The sequence below is a fragment of the Macrobrachium rosenbergii genome, chromosome 47 (assembly GCF_040412425.1).
Source record: "Macrobrachium rosenbergii isolate ZJJX-2024 chromosome 47, ASM4041242v1, whole genome shotgun sequence".
Classification (NCBI taxonomy): domain Eukaryota; kingdom Metazoa; phylum Arthropoda; class Malacostraca; order Decapoda; family Palaemonidae; genus Macrobrachium; species Macrobrachium rosenbergii.
In genome coordinates, this window is record NC_089787.1 from 44732731 (window position 1) to 44755029 (window position 22299).

The 22299-nt window shown below is 39.4% G+C and overlaps 1 protein-coding gene across 6 annotated transcripts in view; it reads right to left on the reverse strand.

The window, feature by feature from the left end:
- The window catches only part of LOC136830820 (serine-arginine protein 55-like), a 193762-nt gene that overhangs the window by 37136 nt on the left and 134327 nt on the right, over positions 1-22299 (reverse strand). The gene's annotated exons all lie outside the window — the stretch shown is intronic.

Here is a 22299-nt window from a genome sequence, read left to right on the forward strand (position 1 = left end):
TTTCCTTATGACTTCTTAGGTGGAAGTGAGAAATATACTTTCCTCTCATAATAAAATACACATTATCTACGATAAAAGCTGGCTCCTTCTCTAATAAAAATATCATAGACTAAATATGTATCTATAAGTAAATATGTCTCCATGTATCTTGATATCGCCCTGTGAGCGACACTGAGCGACAAATTGTTGTACAATGTCTGTATGACTTGCCAATTGTGGATAGTAGAAAGTAAGAAATTTACTTAAATATCCTACTAAAACTACCTAGTGTCTATGATAAGAGCTGGTTTGTTTTCTAAAAAAAAAAAAATATCAAACCCAAGTAAATATACAGGCAGTCCCCGGTTTACGGGTCCGGCTTACGACGTTCCAAGGTTACGACGCTTTTCAAATATATTCATCAGAAATTATTTCCTGGTTTACGACACGTTCTGGGGTTACGACGCTTATGATGCTGATCTGATGGAAGAAATATGGCTCCAAAACAGCAGAATAATCAAAACTTGGAGGTTTTTTTATGAAAAACTCAATAAAAATGCAGTTTACATTGTTTTCAATGCACCAAAAGCATTAAAAGTAAGGTTTTCTTTGGATTTTTGACGATTTTCGACAATTTTTCGGTTTACAATGCAGCGTAGGAATGGAACCCGTCGTAAACTGGAGACTGCCTGTATATCTATGTATCTCGATATTTTGAACTCGTCATAGTCGTATAGCAGATGTACCATGCCAACTAGCATACATATAATACTTTACAGTATATTTCTTGACATATTTTCTCTGTGTATTTTCAGAAATATAAAATTATAAAAGTGTAGGTAACAGTTCCAAACAAAGCGTCGGGTTTTACCAGTAAACCGTCTCGATTTGTGAGTCTGGTTCTGGTTCAAGCAATATCCTAGTGCTCTGTGACGCATTTCCTTTTTGGATTTTCTTACTGTGTAGTGCATTCACGCAATTCCATTGCCAAAAGCAAGAGAAGTACCACCCTTATGAGGGACAAATTTCAACGATTGCGTGTTGTAAGTAGGTTACAAAGAGAGGGACCCAAGCAAACAGGAAGTATCTTGCTTGGGACAGCAACAATGCCACAACTCCCAGACCTAGGTAAGGTGTTTTCCTATATTAGTGACATTCAAATTAATGGTTAGTGATATTTTAATTAGTGATTATTTTTTATAATAATTATAATAATTATATAAGACCAACAAGCTTGATTCTACTACAGTGAATCGTCATATGACTCGTGACCTGTGTAGGGTGGTTGTTCAGCATTCGTTTACTTTATCCTCGCAGTTGTTGTTTATTTTCCTCTCCAATATCTGAATGGAAAACATGTACAGTGGTAGTGCGTATATAGGTTATGAAGAAAACTTTGTTACTGATAGCATATTTTTTTATAGGTTATATAAAGAAAACTTTGGGGCGAGTGTAGAACGAGGGAAACAAACTTTTCCTTGAATATGTCCTGGCCTAACCTCACTAGGACATTTATTTTTATAAAATTCATGAAAAAAATTGCATTGATAGCAAATAGCCTACTATTTTTTATAGTTTATAATAATGAATTTTATATAAAAAATTTGCACTATATAATATATATATATATATATATATATATATATATATATATATATATATATATATATATGTAATATGTGTAATATATAAATTTTAGGTAATATAAATCAAGTGAGAGGACATTTCTATTCATTTGATTATACTGTAAATTTCAGGGCATATTTCTTAAATTTCAGGGCATATTTCTTATAAAATAGTTCTAGTGCAAAAATCAGCCTCCTAACCGTCATAGTTTCATAGTTATTAAAAAAATAAGCATAATTTTTTTTTCTTTTGCCATTTTCTTAAATCTTAAGTTTTTTCATAAATAAATGCTATCTCCAAGAAGACTGAACCAAATTCGATGAAACTTTTACAGAATGTAGCATAACTATACTCAATATCCTGATTCTGTACTCAGGAAATTCATTTCTGAGTGAAACTTTTTTGTTTTGCATATTTTTTAAGTTTAATTTTTTTCAAATGCAAAAAAAAAATTATCTTAGAAGTTGAATTTTTAAATTTCCCTCCTTGAGAATTTTCATTATTTGTTGAAGAATACTGTAAGTGGTAAAAATTTGAAGCAAATCCCTTCATTCATAAGGTGGCTATAACACTTATTTTACAATGGGGTCTTATGGAGTTAGCATCCCCTTAAAGAGACTAAGTCTTGGCAAGTGTGCAATTATTTTATTATCTTGGGATTTTTTGTTAATCTTCAGATTTTCCAAGGTCAATTCTTGGGATTTGTTAAGAAAAATAATTTGAGTATCAGCACACACCCAAATGACTCAGGTCAGTTGTTAGCATGCCAAACTACCAACCTTATAAATTGACGATCTACTCTCCATACAATGTTTTCGGTTTTTAGAATTTCAGATAAAGGATTGTGTACTTGTACTAAATGCTAAGAAAGTTTCATTGAATTTTATTCAGTCTTCTTCAAGGTGTGTTCATTTACTTTTTTGAAATGTAAGTTTAGAGAAAATAACAAATAAAAAAAAAAATGTTTTTGCTTATTTTGTAATAACTATGATACTTTGATAGGTAGAGAGCTGATTTTTGCATTAAAAGTATTTCTTCATATAACAAACATCCCCTGAAATTTAAAAAGTAATCAGATGAAAAGAAATGTGCTTCCTGCTTGGTTTCCTCTTGGGTGATTGACATTCATGACATGTTTCCAATGGTGACTCTTGCCTTTTGTTCTGCTTTCTTTTGTCTTTTCAATTCTTATAGTGCATATAGTTTACATATATTTCTCTTTAAATACAGTTCTTCTTTGCTCCTATTATGACAGAAAAAATTGTACTTTGAAATGCACTAAAAAATAGGGCGTGACAAGACTCATGAAGTACACTGTGGCACTATGTGACATGCCTGAAGGAAATGTTGCCATATACTTACATATTTTTTTTATTCATGAATAGACATCCTGTAAAGACATCTCAAGAAAATATAAAAAATATTTACTATTTTTACCATGTCAAAAAATGAAGACTTAAATTTCACTTACAATAACAAAAATTTCCTATACGTGAACGGTGATGGAGGAAGATTGCTATTCGTTTCCAAGGGTCTGTATATAGCATGTTGATTTACATATTACGTTTATCTTACAGTAGAAATAAACCAAGAAATACAAAATCTTTTATGTAAATTGTTTGTGTAGTAATGCGTAGTGCCACTTTGACAAGTGGCAAGAGGAACAGAAAAATTTGAGCAAATTACTCTGATCTCGCATTTTCCTCAATGGAGATACTTTAGTGGATAATCCAAGTATATCAATTATTTTGAACTAAACAAGATTAGAAAATTATTTACAAGTTTTGCAAAACTTTTCTGCACACAGGGCAACCAAAGCAATTAAGAAAATTGTCAATAAACCCATCTAAAATTCTTTTTTTGATCAATAACACTTCAGGACATTTTTATTTAGACATCAAACTGTCAATGACTCAATTTTGATCAGCATGCCCCTTAAACAATCTTGAAAGGCTTGCAGTGGTGACCAAACTCAATCTCCAAAAGAGTGATGTGCAGCAGATGTCTTGTTCATCCACACACTTGAAACAAACTCTTCTCACAGGTGTGTGCCATAAAAGATGAGAAGTGGATCTCCGAAAGCAGACCAGTATTGCTTCAATGACCATTGATGTGACAGGTGATTTGGTCTGTGAGGCACATTTATGTGACAGGTGATTTGATCTGTGAGGCACAAACTTCTCCAGTGAGAGAATCACCCGCCAGAGCCATGCTGTTGTTCCTTTTGGGACAGGAGCAGTGCTGCTACCTCCAAGATTACCCAGACAAGAGCCCACTGGGAAGGCTCTAACTGCTACAGAGTCCAGAAGCATACTCAAATACTCTATCTGCTACTTGAGAATGAGACTTGATTTCTGCCAGTTGATCTCGATACCTAAATCAAGACAAGAAACTGGCAAACTAATCCCTGTCCCGAGAAGTAGGAGTTCCCTGGAGGATGTTAGGACTAACAAAAGTCCAAAGCACAAGGCCTTGAAATGGAAGGCCGTTTTGTTGCAGGCAAAGCGGAGGTACTACCAAGAGTCCTGATGAATGGGTACTTGAAAGTATGCATACTGTAGGTCCATTGAAAGCATGTAGTTGCCTCCTCTGATGGAATCTAACTGTGAATGTGCTATTTCCACCTTGAAACAAGCCTGTAAAACATACTCATACAAAGCTGAGAGGTCAATTATAGGTCTTTACAAGAGGCAGCTGTAAAACCCTAAAAACAGGTGATCTACAACTTTCCTAGAGGATAAGATGGGAACAATACCAGCGTCTTCGAGAAGGGTGGACAGATGTCCTTGAAAGGCAGCCCGTATGTACCCCAAAGGACTGATATGACCGAAGGCTCTGTTCCCTGTTGCTGTCACTTTTCCCAATAGCCTGAGAGGTAACCTCCTATTAGTGAAAGTGGAGGAATGAGATCGCCACTCTCAGCAACCACTTCCCTTCATGGACAACCCTGAAGGGGGTGGATGGTGGATGAATGGGCTGGGAAAACTACCCAGCTTTTCTGAATAGAGCAGACAACTAGGCTTTATGTCTGATGTTCTAAAGAATGGGCTTCTTCACTCCCCAACATGTGCCTTTGTCCTCGGCAAGGGTTTGATGGATAATGCTTGGATGAAGATGGAGTCTTGGGAATCCTCTCTCCTCAGCTTAACATGGCCTCTACCTTCCCAAGGGAAAAAAAAAAAAAGAGACAAGCCCATCACTGAATTGTTCCTCAACAAGATATTACTCTAGTGAGAAACTTGCCTGGAAAACAAGTGGACCCCTTCCTCTCCTGCAAAAGAACCAGGTTTGCCTACTCGTTGGTGGCCTGGTGTACCAAGAAGGATGGTGCCTCACCTCCATACACCAGCAACCTCAGGTATGTTGCTCCCATCCAAAGACAAGATACCTGTCATAGCACAGTCTGATAAGATTTTCATCTACAGATCTGGCCAAGGGACAGCTTGTACACACACCAGAGCTATGGATTCCAGAGCATCAGTTTCTAAAGTGCTGAACAAGAAAGAGTTCCTAGAGGGAGGTTGTTCATCAGTCTCCTCCCTGACAAAACCAACTGTAGAGCAGTAGCATCTGTATCCTCATGTGTATAGGAACTCCACTGGTGCAAAAACAGTGGTAGTTGAGGAAGGCAATTTGCTGCATCTGCTACAGGCAGGAGAACTCCTTAATCTTCAGATCTGGGTGTTTGCCTCCTAAAAACACCATAAGCCAACTGAGACAACAGCAACCTGATCTAAGGGTTTACTCTTGGAGTGTTCCTGATGGAAAGCTTTATAGACAAGACTGTGGGCAGGTGAGAACTGAAGTTGTGACCCCCAAAAATATCATGTTCATAAATGAAAAAAACCTCTCTGAAGTGCTGGCCCAGCTTAGCCAGTACGGATTTTAGACAGGGCTCCTCAAGGGACAAGTTGGCCCCCCCTATTCAGCCAAAGGGCAGGTCATACATGAATCTGCTCCCTCTCATGCTACTGATTCCATCCAGAACCAGATGAGTCTCTTACCAGAGAAGGTAACGGTCTGCCATCCAAAAGGAGTACAAACCTTGATCCTGCTGCCCCTGTGCTACTAGTTGCAACCAAGTAAGATGACACAGAAGAACAAAATTTGCACTGCCTCTCTCACAAACCTCACTCGTGCAGAACAAACAGGTTGGCGCATGCCCCCCGACCTTGCAACTCCTCAGTGCTGCAATGAGGAAGGGGCTAACCCCCCCCCAGCAGCAAGTACCTGGTCTTCTGACCCAGTGTGGGGTGAGTGAGGTGTATGTGCAGTAAAGTCCCAGTTGTGAACCCATCAGCACAAGGTGGGATTATGAAAGGGCAGTCCTCACACCCAAGTGGGTGTGCATAGTGGCAACAATCCTGCCTAAGGTGTGATGTTCAAGTGCTGGTTGGATGGAACATAGAATTTAGGCCAAAGGCCAAGTGCTGGGACCTATGAGGTCATTCAGTGCTGAAACAGAAATTGAGAGTAAAAGGTTTTAGATGTGTAACAAGAGGAAGACCTCACAGCACAATGAAACTATTGATAGGAGAGGGTGGGAAGTAGGATGGAAGAGGGTGGGAAGTAGGATGGAAGAAAAAGAATATGAAAGGAGTTACATGAAAAAAATAAAATGGGCTTAAGTCAGGGGCTGCAGGGATGCTGTAAAGAACCTTAAGTAATGCCTACAGAACAACGTGTGGGATGGACTGACGGCACTACCCCCGTACAGCATTTATGCTGGTGATCTGGTACTTTTGCTTTCCTGCCACGAGAAACAACAAGAGGGAGAAGTCCTCTTGGACTTCTGATATATGCAAGGCCTTGGACTACCCAGTCTCTTGACAGACTACCTGGAATGTTAAGAGTATGCCAGATTTTAAGCATATACTCAAAAATATCTCAAGTACTGGCTACCTCATCTTCTGACAAGGTAAGATGAACAGATTGGGAAGCTACCTTCCTGAGAAGGTAAGATCCAGGAGTAGGAGGAAGAGGAATTGCAATCAGGGTCAAAAAAGGAGCTGCAAGGACTAGCTGATGTGACAAGTCTTTAACCAGCTGCTGCCATATTTACTGCCTTTATGACTAACTCTTCCTCATTCCTTCTCATAACATGTCTAAACCATCTTGACCTTTAAGATTTCAGTCTGTTTTCGCCTCACTGGACACCACATCTTACCTCTTCCTCATACATATAATTTAATCTTACCACACTCACTAGCCATGAATCTTGGCATTCTATAGTCACCTCTTTTCAAAATCTTAATTATCTTCATAAGTGCTCATGTATTCAATGAAAAATGTAGTAAAGACCTTATGTACACACGGCAAAAAGTGAAGATACAGTTGTCTTAAATCATCGGATACATATTGTTTAATAATGCTACACCTGGCAACTCTATAAAGGGGGAGGAGCTTCAAAGTCATCGTGTTTATTGCTTGCTGGATTTCAAATAACTTTACACCATAAAGATTCTGCAATAACAACCTCTATATTATTCATTCAAGTTGTTTTGGTAACGTCAGTTCAGAGTAGAATATCAATCATCCAACTTTAAAACCTACCTTGAGACCTTGCTCATAACTGATGTTATGACACTTAAATGAAATAAAAGTTCATGTGAAATTGGTAACACGATCTTAAATAACAAGAGAAAATGTTTTAAAATTTGGGTAATATCCAAAGGAAATCAGAACAATGTAGGAATCAATGCAACATAGAGAGAGAGAGAGAGAGAGAGAGAGAGAGAGAGAGAGAGAGAAAGTTTTTTATGTAACCATAGGCCTATCAATGAATACTTAATTCATCATATTTTCTTTGAGAGACTGAGTAATAGTATATTGGTAAAGTATGTTTTTTAGAGAGAGAGAGAGAGAGAGAGAGAGAGAGAGAGAGAGAGAGAGAGAGAGAGAGAGAGAGAGAGAGAGAGAGAGAGAGAATTACAGTGTTGATGGTAGACTTGTGATAGGAAAATGGAGGGAGAGTGATGAGTCGGTGCACAGATTCCTGGGATACCAGGTGGTAGGGCCAGGACCGTGCTTTACTATACTAGATAAAACTTGATGTGTACATAGTACAGAGAGTCCCCGGTTATCAGTGGGGATTCTGTTCCGACGGCACGATGATAAGCCAAAATCACCGATAACCAAAAATCGGCGATTTTTTTGGTGCTTATCAGTGCCGAAAATTTCATGTTTCGTCCCTAGACAACCGCCATAAAACCACATCGGTGATAATCGAGCCCGCCGATTACCAGGGACTGCCTGTAATCAAATTAACTCTCTAAGATATTCATATCCTAGTCTTGATTTGATTCAACAGTTGCTGTAACATTCAAAAATTGTAGAAAGGCGGAAAATTTCAACCAATGGCTGCTGTCACTCTTACTTTTTTGATATAGTCTCTATTTTTGAACATCAATTTTCATCGACAATTCATTCACGAAAGAAACTGTGTGAAGTAAAAATATTTGCCACAAATAACTCAATTTCTACTGCACAGGCCATGAAAGTTTTATAACATGCAAAAAATGCTGTGTTCAGAGACCTTTTGGTCTCGCAGCAAGTAATGCAGCCATGTTAGCTGTGTGAGCTAACTCCAAATTCCTTGTGATGGGAGCATAACCAAAAAAATCTTCATGCTGACAGGCTACCAAAGTATAACCTTGATAAAGATTTCCTTTTTATGATAGCAGCTTTGTAAAGTGTGCTAGCATTCTATTCATGTCAATGTCAATGTCATCAATATTGGATATTGGTGTAATGGCTTTCATGTTTCGATGACACATGAAAGCCATTACACCAATATCCAGTGACTTGTGCTTTCCTAACCGAAGTTCTCAGCCTCCTCACATCATAGAGAACACTCTTGCCGGTTTAACTAGATTTGTTCAACTTACCTCAGTCATCACATCATTTACTACCATTGATGCCAGCTAACTTTAAATGCTTTGAAATGCAAACAAATTTGTAGGAACTAAAATAATTACAGGCAGTTCTCGGTTATCGGCAGGGTTCCGTTCTGAGGGCGTGATGATAACCGAAAATTGCCACCAACTGAAAATTGGCGATTTTCGCGCTTTTTCAGCGAATTTTGGGGCTTATCGGTGCCGAAAAGCACCGATTTTCAGTTACCAGCGCCTCTGTTAGGTATGTATTGGCGCCAATACCCAATTATCGGCACTAATAAGTGGAAATCGGCGATTTTCGGTGCTGAAAATTGCCGATTTTTGTCACAAGACAAGCGCTGTAAAACTGGATCACCGTTAACTGAGCCTGCCGTTAACCGGGGACTGCCTATACCATTATCGCTTTGGTTGATGCAATATTATTCCTGTTCACAGATGAAAACGAGTACAGTAAACCCCCTGTATTCGCGTTCTCACGATTCGCAGATTTCTCTATGGAACATATATGCACATCATTCTTGGAAAATTCGCCCATTCACGGTATTTTTCAGTGACAAATATTCACTAATTAGTGTATTTTCATATTATTTTCATGACTAAATGCACTTTTTGTGATAAAAAAAAACACTCAGGTATAAGCATTTTTTGAATTTTTTTTGTGTTTGAACTTAAAAATAGGCAGTTCTAAGTGTTGTTAGAGGGGGTTTTAAGTATTCGCAGATTTTAGCTATTCACAAGGGGGGGTATGCATTCCTCGTGAATGTGGGGGGTTTACTGTAAACATTGTCGTCATGATAAGGAGTAACACACCCAACTATTTCCCACTCTACCTTACAGACCTCTATTTAAGTACATTATCTGAATGTTCTTGTTTTGCAGACTTAATATATATATAATTTTCATTATATTTTCATATTCTAGAGTAAATTTAGTGAGATTATGTATTTTCAGTAAAAAAAAAGGGGAAATTCAATGAACAAAAGCTAATGAAAAATGTTGGTTAACTTTTTTTGGCAACAGTACATACATTCTTTCTATTAATGGGATACATCTATTCACTATTACTGTAGTCCAGCTACCATATTTAGTCTCATCCAAATGTATCTACAGTAATCCTTCAATTATCTGGATTAATAGAGGGAAGGGCCCATTGGATAATGGCGAAAAGAATCTAGGGGTGTTCAAAGTCCAACTCTATACCCTTCCTCATCTAACATTGTCAAAACCACATAACAGTAAACATTCAGCAAGCTCATAAACAACAACTACCACACTTTAAACTTAAAACTTCATGCAAAAGGTAATTATCTACCTTTTTTCCCCATATTTGTAAGAAAATATACTGCATAAATACACTGAAAAAAAATGCAACCTTCTTTTTCTTTCTTTTGTAAGTGATGCAAAGTAGGAAAGGTAGCCTATCTGTGTTTACCCAAAGCCTACCATGGTTTTATGATCATTAATCCATTTTTATACTGCAACTTTTGTTATTATATTGTATTACCATACACAAGATACAAAATGTGTGTGTGAACTATTGACTTACAGTTGTATTTAAAGTAAAGGTAATGGTAATCACAAGATCCATTTACACTTATATTATATCATCGTAGTATGTACAGAAGAACATCAACTATTGGCTGATTGAGCCTACTAAAGAAAGATGTTTACAACACCATCCAGTGAGTGAGTGTATATGTACATACATGTTCCCACTGTTTTTGCTTTTCTTGATTTACTGTACTGTACTTCATTACAAGTTCAGTTGACTCTAAATATGATTATCACACAAATCATAACAGTACACAAAAGAATATTTTATCATTGTTGATATTTCACCTCTAATCACCGTAAAAATGTTTGAAATAAATAATTCATACGTGGGCAAGCCAACACCAAACAGGCCACAGCAAGTTCACAGATGACTTTGAATGAGCGTGCATATGTATGTAACCTAGAACACAATTGTGTTTATTTTTTGGTTTATAAAAATAAAAAATAAGAACATACAGTAAAAAGTTTAAATGAGAATACTGTAGCATAAAATATAACTAAAAACAGTGAAGGAATTTGTGTGTTATTGTACTAAGGCTTCTATGTAAAAATACCTTAGTAGTTATTTCTCTCTCTTTCTATACATATCCTTAAATAAAATATGAATTACACTGCTACCCCGCTTTTTCGCGCTTCACTTTTCCATGCTTCATTTTGTCATGGGTTTTTGTGGAACATATCTTTTACCTTTCTGTGGAAACTTTCACCAATTCGCGGAATTTTTCTATGGACCGTATCTCTAAAATTATCACTAATCCTCTTTCTTTCGTAGAGCAACGCTACTTATTCACTAATTAATGTGTTTTTTCAGTGTTCATGACTAAATATTGATTTTTATGATAAAAATAATTTACAGGGTATTTACAATGTTGTAAATGTACCTATCAAGCTCATTCCAGGTTGGACCCTAGACTGAGCACAGGTTGGACCCTAGACTAAGTGTTCTCTCTCTCTGTACTCTCTCTCTCTCTCTCTCTCTCTCTCTCAGGGTAATGTAAGAAGTATTTAAAATGATATTACTGTGAAGTGTTTTTGGATGATAAATCATATTGTACAATATTGAAAATACTCGCTAATTATTTTAATTTTACTTTCCAGTCTGCTTTTACTGGAAAGTAAAATTAAAATAATTAGTGATTATTTTAAATATTGTACAACATGATTTATCATCCAAAAACACTTTACAGTAATATTTCAAATACATCTTACATTACCCTTAGAGAGAGAGAGAGAGAGAGAGAGAGAGAGAGAGAGAGAGAGAGAGAGAGAGAGAGAGAGAGAGAGAGAGAGAGCATGCACTTGTTATGCTCAGTCTGGGACCCAACCTGGAATGAGCTTAACAGATATATTTACTACACTATAAGTACATTGTAAATTATCTTTATCATAAAAATCTGTATTTAGGCACGAACACAATACGAAAAAATACAGTAATTAGTGAATAAACATGCTCTGTGAAAAAAAGCAAAGTAATAATAATTCTACATGTTTTTATCAATATATAAAGAAAACGGGATGATTTCAATACTGTGACAGAAAACAGCTATGCTAATGTATACAGGGGTAACTTGATTAGTTTTCAAACATTCTGTTAATAGATTTATCTAATTTGTATTAAAGATTTTATTTAATTTGCATTAAACATTTTACAGATATCTTGCTGTGTTTACAATAATAATATTTTAAAAATTAGTAAATCATTAAGCATTTTAGGGGCATATATACATGAGTAACAGTTGTAAAAGGGTACTAATCTAAGATGCTTTGGGGTGTATTTTTGTTTGAATTGTTTTAGTATGATAATTGAAGGTGTAATTTTGTTTGAACTACTAAATTAGGCAGTGAACTTTTAAAACAGACAGTTATAAGCCTTTTAGTTTAAGGGGTGTAGGGTATTTAGCAGTTATAGGCATTATTTTGAGGGGATTTTTTATTTCTGCAGATTTTGCATTTGTGTGTGGGTTCTGGAACCTATCCCCGCAAAAATGTGGGGGAGCACTGTACTGTACCGTAAGCATATAAGCACAAAACCAAACAAACTCCAGGACGTTCCCAATGCCATCCAGTGAGTGTCTGTATACGTACATACGTGGTGCCATGTTTTCGCTTTGCTGGATTTACTGTACCGTATATCATTACAAGTTTAGTTGACTCTAAGTATGATTACCACATAAACCACAGCAGCACACTAAAAATATAAAAAAGAACACTAAAAATATAAACAAGAAAAATAAAAACAAAATATAAAAAAAAAAAGTAATGGCTGAGTGTGTGTGTGTGTGCTCCTGTACTTAGACTTTGATGTAAACAAATGCCTATCTCTCTCTTTTGTAGCATACGCACATGATTGCGTATTATCTTTTGGATTGAAAAAATAAAAAAAGAGAAAATACAACAAAAATATAAATGCGAATACTGTAGCATAAAATGTAAATAACAAAGTGGCGAGTGTTACTGTACTTATACTTTGATGTAAACATACCTCGGTTACTGTTTCTCTCTCATTAGTGTACATATCCTTTTAATAAAATGTGATCTACTATATCATAACATAAAAACATGAAACCAAACAAACCCTATCCAGTCAGGTCTACCTAGCCATCTTCACCCTCCAACATTGCATCCCTACCCGGTCCCAGCATAGAAATTACTCCCCAGCTCTACCCACCTTCCAAAACAACCATTCTCTGAGCTTTCTGCTAACAAAGCCTTACTGGCCCTGCTCTTCCATGGCACCAAGCCATCACATCCCGGCCCCCCACACCAGAGAAACTTCTAAAGGCCTCCACCAACCCCCAAAAACCCTTTCTCAATCTAAGTGTAGGCAGTCTTACCAAAATTTCTTGAGGCTGCACAGCATTGCCAACCATCGGATAGTAGTTTTTAAAATTTTTAAAAATTTATATGTATATATCTTTGGGGCTTTGATCCCTGGTCCAATTGTGTTGGATAATGTCAAGTTCCGGATAATGGAGATCCAGATAACTAAGGGATTACTGTACTCATCTTTTTTATGATCATCTTTGAGTTACTGTGTGCTTTTGAAGATCTTTTTTTGTGCATATTTTACAACAATACACAAGTAAGGTCCCATTAAGCAAGGAAATGTTACTCAACACCCCGTACATCCCTGAAACCACACTTAATCGCAAACCCCTAACGTAACAGAGTACTATACACATGCTAATCATGCAAACAACCTGTCTGTACCCATAAATATTCCAATGCACCTCTTATAACTATTACTGGATAATTATATAATGCAACAAATAAAAACATCAAGAGTACAGTATTTCTTATCCATTAAAGTACTACTAAAAAAAGTTTAAACATAAATGAACAGTTAATGATTAAATATGTATCCTACTGTACCTACTGTACAGTGTATAGCAATAAATGCACATTAACGATTAAATATGTATCCTACTGTACAGTGCGTAGCACTAAATGCACATTAACCTGGACTTTAAGAAATTATCTAGCATTATCATTTTTATCATTTTAAGTAGTGAAAATCATGAAAAAAAAAAATTCCAGATATAAAAAAGAAATGATATGAGTGAGAAATAAAGTGTGTGTGTGTGTGTTTACAAGTATTCGGAGTAATTTCTCAGCACTATATCAGAATGCTTCTTTAAACTGAAAGACACTGTTCTGATGGTTTTCAGTTGTTGGTAAAGTGCATGTATACTGCTTAACTTTTTTCCACCGGTTACAGTGCATGAGTGAATCCAAACAAAGTGGACCCAGGTATAAAGGGGACCAACTGTATTATGCACAACAAAAATAATTACTCCTATAAAGGATATTTGATTAAATATGACATTTTTATGATAAAATAAATTTTTATATATAATTACCAAGTTATTACATAGTTATTGGTTTCCTAACCTACGGCAGCTTAAGATTCAAAATTCGCGCCAGTGGTGCTACTATTGTTAGTGTGTAGGTGGCAAGGTCCCGCCCACCATCCAGGACTCAAGGAAACAACCCAGCAGAGAGCTCAATTTGTTTTATGCTCTAATGTCCATGCATGAGGAGGGGGGCAGGCTCTGATCATGTAATTACTTGGTAAGTATATATAAAACTTTATCATAAAAATGTCATTTTTATATAAGTAACTTACCCAGTAATTACATAGCTGATTCCACATTGTTAGGAGGTGGGAAAGAGCATGGACATATTCTACTCCAAAACACTAAGAAAGTAATGAATTTAAAATAGAAAGGTTGCTAACACTGAATAAATATTTGTTGTTTCCTTACCTGTTGAGAGAGCTGCTGCAGGTAGGTACTGCCTCTGGTCGTCGCTTCTCTCAACTTGTAGTGGACGTGGCAGTATAGGCAAGGGTCGCCCCTACATTAGTGGAACTTTTCAGAGGAGGAAGTACACCGTATGCTGACAAAGTTTTAAAAGCTGACCTTGCCCTGGGCAAAGACCAGAATACAAAATGATAACACTATCACCTACACCACAAAATAAAAGCATAACCCAACCATTATCAACAATAAAACACAAACTGGTGGGTACTCCAGGTACAATGTACCCCCCGCTTCCCATCAACTCAAAACCTTGAGTCACAGTGAGTGGATAGCAAAGGAACAGAGATTCCCTATGCTTCCTCTCCCAGCACCATGCCAGCCACGGATAAAGGTCCTAAAATGCTACAATTTTCAAACACGGTTTCTATGTCCTTGAGGTAGTGTGAGGCAAATATGGACTTGCAGCCCCAGAACATCGACTGTAGGATTGTGGAAAGAGACAAGTTGCGTTTAAAAGTGAGAGTAGTTGCGACCGCCCTAATTTTGTGAGTCTTAAGTAATGGAAAGGCTTTTTCCTGGATCTGAGAGTGGCTTCTAATATTAACCCTCTAAGAAAAAAGGATATGGCATTTTTGGAGAGCGGGCGAACTGGGTTTCTTACAGAGCACCAGAGGTTGCTCAAAGGTCCTCTAATCTTTTCCGTCCTCTGAACATAGTAACTGAGACACGTCACTTGACAGAGGAGTCTTTCTTCTTCCTCAGGTCCCAAGATATCCATAAGGTTCTTAATGTCGAAGGATCTAGGCCAGGGTTTAGAAGGGTCCTCGTTCTTTGCAAGGAAACCAAGAGAAAGAGAGCAGACTGCATCCTCTTGTACAAAACTTATTCTCTGTCTATTGTCTGTAACTCGCTAATACGTTTGGCAGTAGCGAGAGCCACTAAAGAGTCTTTTTCGTGAGATTCCTGAGGGAAACAGAAAGAAGAGGTTCGAATTGAGGACCTGAGAGCCACTTCAGTACAACATTGAAGTTCCAAGAGACGTTGGAAGAACTTTCTTTCTTGGACATATCGAAGGATTTGATCAAGTAGGTGGTATCTTGATTAGAAGACAGATCCATTCCTCTGTGCTTAAAGACTGAGCTGAGCATCGACCTATACCCTTTGATGGTAGAGGTTGATAGCTTCCCGACAGACTATAGGAATATCAAAAAGTCGGCTATTTGGCTTATAGATGTCTCAGAAGAAGGGACACTACGGCAGCTAGACCACCTTCTGAAGACTACCCATTTTGATTGGTAGAGCTTTGTAGAAGAAGTTCGTCTGCATCTCACAATTGCCTCTGCAGCCTGTCTCGAAAACCCTTTTGATCCGACAAGGTGCTTGACAGTCTGAAGCCTGTCAAGGCCAAAGCGGATAACCATTGGTGGAATCTGAGAAAGTGGGGTTGTCTGAGCAGAGACCATTTTTGTGAAAGGAGTCTTGGGTAGTCTACCAGGAGTCGAATCAAGTCTGGAAACCGTTCCTTGTTTGGCCAAAATGGGGCTACTAGGGTCATGGAGGTGTTCTGATGAGTCAACAGCTTGTTGATTACTTCCCTGATCATTCCGAAGGGAGGGAAGGCGTACACATCTAAGTCTGTCCAGTCCAAAAGAATGGAGTCCATGCCCCATGCTTGAGGATCTGGGACCGGAGAGCAAAAGCGGGGAAGACGGTGGTTTTTTGATGTTGCGAAAAGATCGACTGTGGGTTTGCCCCATAGTTCCCACAGGTTGTTGAAGACTATCGGGTCTAAGGTCCATTCGGTTGGAAGGACCGGTTTGAGGCGAATTAATTCTCCAAGACCACCACCGGAGATCCACTTTGATTTCCAATGTAATCAGGAAGATGAAAGAGTCTGGTTGGGTCTTTCTGAACCAGTTTGCTTTGAGGAAAAGCTGAAGGGGTCTCATGTGCAGTTTGACTAGTTTTACAAACTGCTCTACTGAAGTGAGGGTCCCCAGAAGACTCATCCACTGCACTGCTGAGCAGGAAGGAAGAGCAAAGAGCTGACTGACAGTCTGAAGGCAGTTCTCGACTCTTTTGGGCGACAGAAAACCCCAAAAAGTCTGAGAGTTCAGTATCATCCCTAAATAGGGAATCTCCTGAGCCGGTGTCAGGAGGGATTTCTTTTTGTTTATGAGAATGCCTAACTCCTGTGTCAGGCGAAGAGTTCCTCTCAGGTCCTCCGCACACTTTTCCTCCTCCGAAGAGCAGAGAAGCCAATCATCTAGATATAAGTTGATGCTGATTCCCAGAAGGTGAAGCCAATTCCCCAGAGGAGCAAGGATTCGTGTGAAAACTTGAGGAGCCGTCGATAAACCAAAGCATAGGGCTCAGAACTATAGGATCCTGTCCTGAAAAAGAAAGCGTATAAATTTTTGTGAGTCTGGATGAACAGGGACATAAAAATGGGCATCCTGCATATCCAGGGTGACCATCCAGTCCCCCTGTTGTACAAGGCACTGACATCCAGAACAGGCCTCCAGTGCCCCTGAGGCATTAGGAACCACAAAAAGGCAATTGTAGAAACCCTCTGAGTGGGGATCTCTAGCACTTCTTCCACTGCTCCTTTGGAAAGAAGGGATTCGACTTCTTGAGAGAGGGCCAAAAACTTTGCGGAACCTTTTAAATACATTGTCAAGGTGATTGGAGATGTAACTAAAGGAGGAGTCTTTACAAATGGAATGGAGTAGCCCTCCTTGAGAAACCTGATCACCCAGGGATCTGCTCCTCTGCTCTCTCATTCTTTCCAATAAAGTAGAAGTCTGGCTTCTACCTGGGCGTGGAGGACTAACTTCTCACTTCTTGGGGTTGGATTTGAAGGAATACCTCTTAATTGGACTTTGTAGGCGGTCACAAGTTTGATCTAGGTTGAGGCTGGGTCTTAGCTTTCCCTCCACGAAAGGGTTGAGACTGAAGAGGGGAGGATGATCTTGATGTGGAAGGCACAGGCTCCTTCGGACGTCTAATGGACTTTGCCAACAAGTCAGTGGTAGACTTACTCTGTCAGTCTGAAAGGTGAGACCTGTCTAAAGGAGCGAAAAGTAGAGCTGACTTCTGAGTCGGCAAGAATCCTTTCGAGGTGATTGAACACCAGAGCTCCCTCCTCTAAGGACGCCTATAGACAATAGGGAGGCAAGTTCTAAAGAGCCATCTCTAATTGCTCTGTCTGAGCATGAAAGAACTCCTAGCCAATTGGAGGCAAAATCTTCAGCTAGATCAGGACAGTTTTCAATCTTCCTCACTAGCACCCTGATGGCCCAATCAAGGAAACTAAATATCTCAATCACCTTAAAAATATTCTTGATAAGGTGATCCAGTTCAGCTGAAGAAAACAGTATCTTGGCCGACGAAAAGGCCGTTCTATGAGTTGAATCCACCAGACCAGAGAAGTACCCTTGGGAGGAGGCAGAAACTCCCAAGGAAGGAGCTTTCCTGGTGGCATAGTAAGAGTACCTCATCTTCAACAATTTGCTGGGCGGAAAAGTAAATGTTGCTTTGCCCTGTTCTCTCTTAGCGGCCACCCAGGCATGAACTTCTTTGAGAGCCTTCTTCGAGGAGGAGGAAAGAACTAGCTTGGGTAACCTGGTACCTTCTGATGAATGCTTTTTCACGAAGGTAGAAGCTGGAGAAGTAGGTGAAGCAGGCACGAAGAAATCAGGGAAATTATCCAGGAGGAAACGCAGAAGAGACAAGTAAGCAGAAGAGGGAACTGTATCCTGAACAATCTCTTCCTCCTCTGAAGAGACAAAAGACAATGATTTATCCATGGACTCTGGAGCAGACAAGAATTTCTTCAAAAAAACCCATAAGCTTGGTCAATTGGCGCTTGAGTGGGGCTAAAGAATTTTCCTGAACCGATGAGGAAGACGGAATAACAGAAGAAGGTGCATGAGCTCCAGAAGCAGAAGCTGGGAGTTTGGCTGTGGCATCGAAGTTCAGGAGTTGGTGCCGGGCGCTCTAGAGTGGAAGTCTGGTGCGAGACGGTGGGCGCCAAGCGCTCATCAGTGGTATTCTGGTGCGAGACAGCAAGCGCCAGGCGCTCATCAGCAGAAGTCTGGTGCGAGTTGGTGGGCACTTGGCACTCAGGCACTTGGAAGAAGTTGGGCGCTTAGAATGCTTATAGCACTCAGGACTGTCTCTGAAGAAATGACAACGATGAGCAGGAGACTCAGGCTAGACTTGAAAACTGCAGGAAGGTTGTGGGCTAGTCTACCTGTGCCTCTTGACATCCAGAGGAGAAGAGTCGCCAATATCTGCATGTCTCTTGAGAGGGAGTACAGAAATAGAGTAGCGATATGGGAGCTTCTTGCGTGGACTGGAAGATTTAAGAATCTGAAGAAAGTTGATGCACAGAAACGCTTTTCCAATGGCATTTCGTCGAAGCCTGGGAGCACACGACAGGCTCGACAGAGGGGGCGGCTGGCCATGGGCAAACCCTGCCAACCTCTCTTGGACCTCCGTTAATTCTCCCCCCCCCCGGTGCAGGGAAGCGGGACAGTGACCTTCATTTAGGAGCACTGGTGGGACAGACAGCCACCTCCTCAATATTCACAGCACTCTCACTTCTCACTGCACTGTCAATACTTACATTTTTTTTCCATTAGAGATTTAATAGCTGATCCCATTTCCATAATAGTACTAGATAATACACTAAATTTCTGATCGAACCTAGATTCGAGGTTGACCATGGCACTCAGAGCGGAATCATGGAAACTGGAACAGGAGTAGATGGTAAAGTAGGAGGACTTAGATAGGAGAAGGAGGAATTGGAGGAGTGGTAATTCTGTCATTCCCTACATTATCCAAAGGAATGGAATCTGCATTGGCCCTACTTTCAGCCCTAATGGCTGCTTTCCTCTTCTTATCTCTTTCTAATTTCTCTAAATGAGATCTCAAGGTTTTCCATTTCTTACCCTCCCAATCCTGACACTCTATGCAAGCATTATCCTTACTACCTTCTTACTCCCTATATTTAGTGAATTTTGTATGAGAATCATATGAAAGCTTAGTTAGCCTAGTTCTACAACCATCAGAACAAAAGCGAATACAAGTTGAACTGGAATCCGACATCGTTAATTAAATAATACCTAAAGTTAACTCAAACAACAATTCAACAATGGTAGCAAGCCACAAAGCAACAAATTCTGAATACTTCCACCAAATTCGTGCAAAGAAAAAGCCAAAAAGCGAAGAAGCAACTGCATGAAGACTTCCGATGTTAACCGGAAGCCGGCAGAAAACGAATTGAGCTCTCCACTGGGTTGTTGCCTTGAGTCCCGGATGGTGGGCAGGACCTTGTCACCTACACACTGATGATACTAGCGCCACATTGTGAATTTTGAATTTTTAAGCTGCCATAGCTTAGGGAACTAATAGCTACGTAATTACTCGGTAAGTTACTTATATAAAATTACTGCAGTATTATATGATCTGATATACAAAAATTTTTTTTTATATCATACCATAAATAACTCCTATAATTTTTGGAAAATATAATAATTTGTTTGTTATAATGAAAATGTGCCATTACTGTAGTAGTAAATGATCCAATACACCTTACATTACAACAAAACAGGTTTAAATTTTATATTTATGAAGTATGGTAGAAGAATAAAATATGTGGTAAACCAATGACATGTAAACTTAAAATGCAGTCTACTATACTGTAATTAGACCAGTGATGACGTATGGTTCAATAATATGCATTACAAAGGAAGGAAGAACTCAAGTTGAAGCAAACAGAGAAGAGGATGCTGTGGTGGATTTTGGGGATCTCGCTGTATGTCAGGCTGGAAAGTGAAGACATTGGAAGAGTTGGGGAGGGAAATATTACTGATACGATGAATCAAAGTTAGGATGGTATGGGCATGTAGCAAGGATATGTGTGGGGGTTGGGTGAAGAGGGCTTGGGTGGAACCTGTTTGGGGTAGAAAGTCAAGAGAAAGGCAAAAAATTTGATGATGTGATAAAGTGAGGGGGGGGATTTGGAGAAAAAGGGTTAAGTGAAGAAAGATCATTTTGATAGAAAAAGTTGAAGATGATCAATGAACACAAAAGACCCCTTAGCCTAGGGATAGCAGCGGCAATGAAAGGACATCACTTTGTTTTACATTGTTTATCAACAGCACATATCATCGATGGTATTCAAGTGTGTAACATTTTAATGATAAAACAAAGTTTTATATATACTTACCAAGTAATTACATAGCTATAGTTTCAACTTGCACGGCAGCTTAAGTTAAAAAATTTGCGGGTAACGCTTCAGTTTAGTGTAGGTGACTGCCCCACCCACTAACGGGAATACCAGGAACGACTTAGCAGACAACCTCATTTTGTTTATGCCATATGTCCATTGAAGGGGAGGGAGGGAGGGGTCCAATCATGTAATTACTTGGTAAGTATATATAAAAATTTACCATAAAAATTTTATTTTTATATAACTTAGCAAGTAATTACATAGCAGATTCCCACTGACAGGAGGTGGGATACATGGACATTTTACTCCAAACCATTAAGACATAATGAATTTGAAATACAAAAAGTTGCTAGCACTGAATACAATGCTTGTCGTTCCTTATAGTTAAGAGAGCCTACAGTAGAAAACTGGCCCTGGTTAGTGCTCAACTTAACCTGCAGTGACGTGGTGGTACAGCTGGGAGTGCCTGCTACTTGAGTGGGGGCTTTGCAGCAAAGGAGAAGTCTGATGGCTAGCAAAACATCACTGGAAGTTTTGCAGCGGAGGAGCTAACCAATGGCTGGAAAAACTTCAATAAGTGCCACTGCTCTGGGCACAGATGTAGCTCAATACCCCTAAAAGGAGGAAAAGGAGAGATTCTAGCTCTCCTCCAACGAAGAGGCAATACTACCGTTGAGTCACAGGTGTCTCAGAAGAAGAGACTCGGAGTCGCAGACACCCAATTCGGAAAATCGTTCACTAGATTGGTAGACTGTGCTAGAAGATGCACCTGCATCTTTCAAATGCCTCTTGTAGCACCTCTGGAAAAACCTCTCCTTTCTGAAAAGCACCCATACAGAAACGAAGGCTGTCTGAGCAAGAGCGGACCCCCCAGAAGTGAGGTTGTTTGAGAAAATACGAATACTGGAAGTTCGGGAATCATAAATCATGGTTCAGAACAGGGCTACGAGGGACATCGTAATGTTCCCACGAGTCTGAAAACATTCAGGCCTTCCTTGACCATGTCAAAGGTGGAAGAGTGTGGAGGTCCAGGTTGGAACAACCTTCCAGAATGGTGTGTATTGCCCATGATGGAAGGTTCCTTTAAGGTGGCAGACAGCCATGGTTGGCTTGCCCCATAGATAGGGGGTTCAAGGTCCACTCGGGAATAATGGAAGACACAGTCTAGCAGTGAGAGAGGGTTGAAAAGAACCAAAGCCCTAGGCAAATGGCTTTCAGCTCTCTGACACATATGTGAAGGTTCCGTTCTTCCAAGTACCCTTCCCGGAAATTTCCCGGTTCCCTGAGTGAGCTTCCCTGTCTACACCAAGAGTGAGAAGTAGTCTAAGAGTCTATGACTAGTCTAAAGACGAAGGACTTCCCTTCCAAAAGTTTAAAAGTTTAAGCTCAGAGTGCCACCATTGCAGGTCCGACTGAAAACCAGGTCTTGGGAAAAGCAGAAGAGTCCAGCTATGATTCCTTGTCCCTGTTGGTCTTGTGGGATAGGCTGTTCATGGCCAGACAAAACGACAAAAGTAAGCTGAGAGAAGGCTCAAGAGAAGGCTTATGCCATAGAGGTCAAAGACTAAATTCCTGAACTGGAGGGCCCTGTCTCAAAAGACAGGTCTGAGATAACTCTTTGGAGTGTGGACATGGAGGGAAGTACCCTACATCTCCGAGAACTCCATCCAATTGCCCTGGAGAATGGAAGACAGGACTCTCTGGTTCATCTCCGCAAGCAACCATACGAACTTGCAGAAAATCA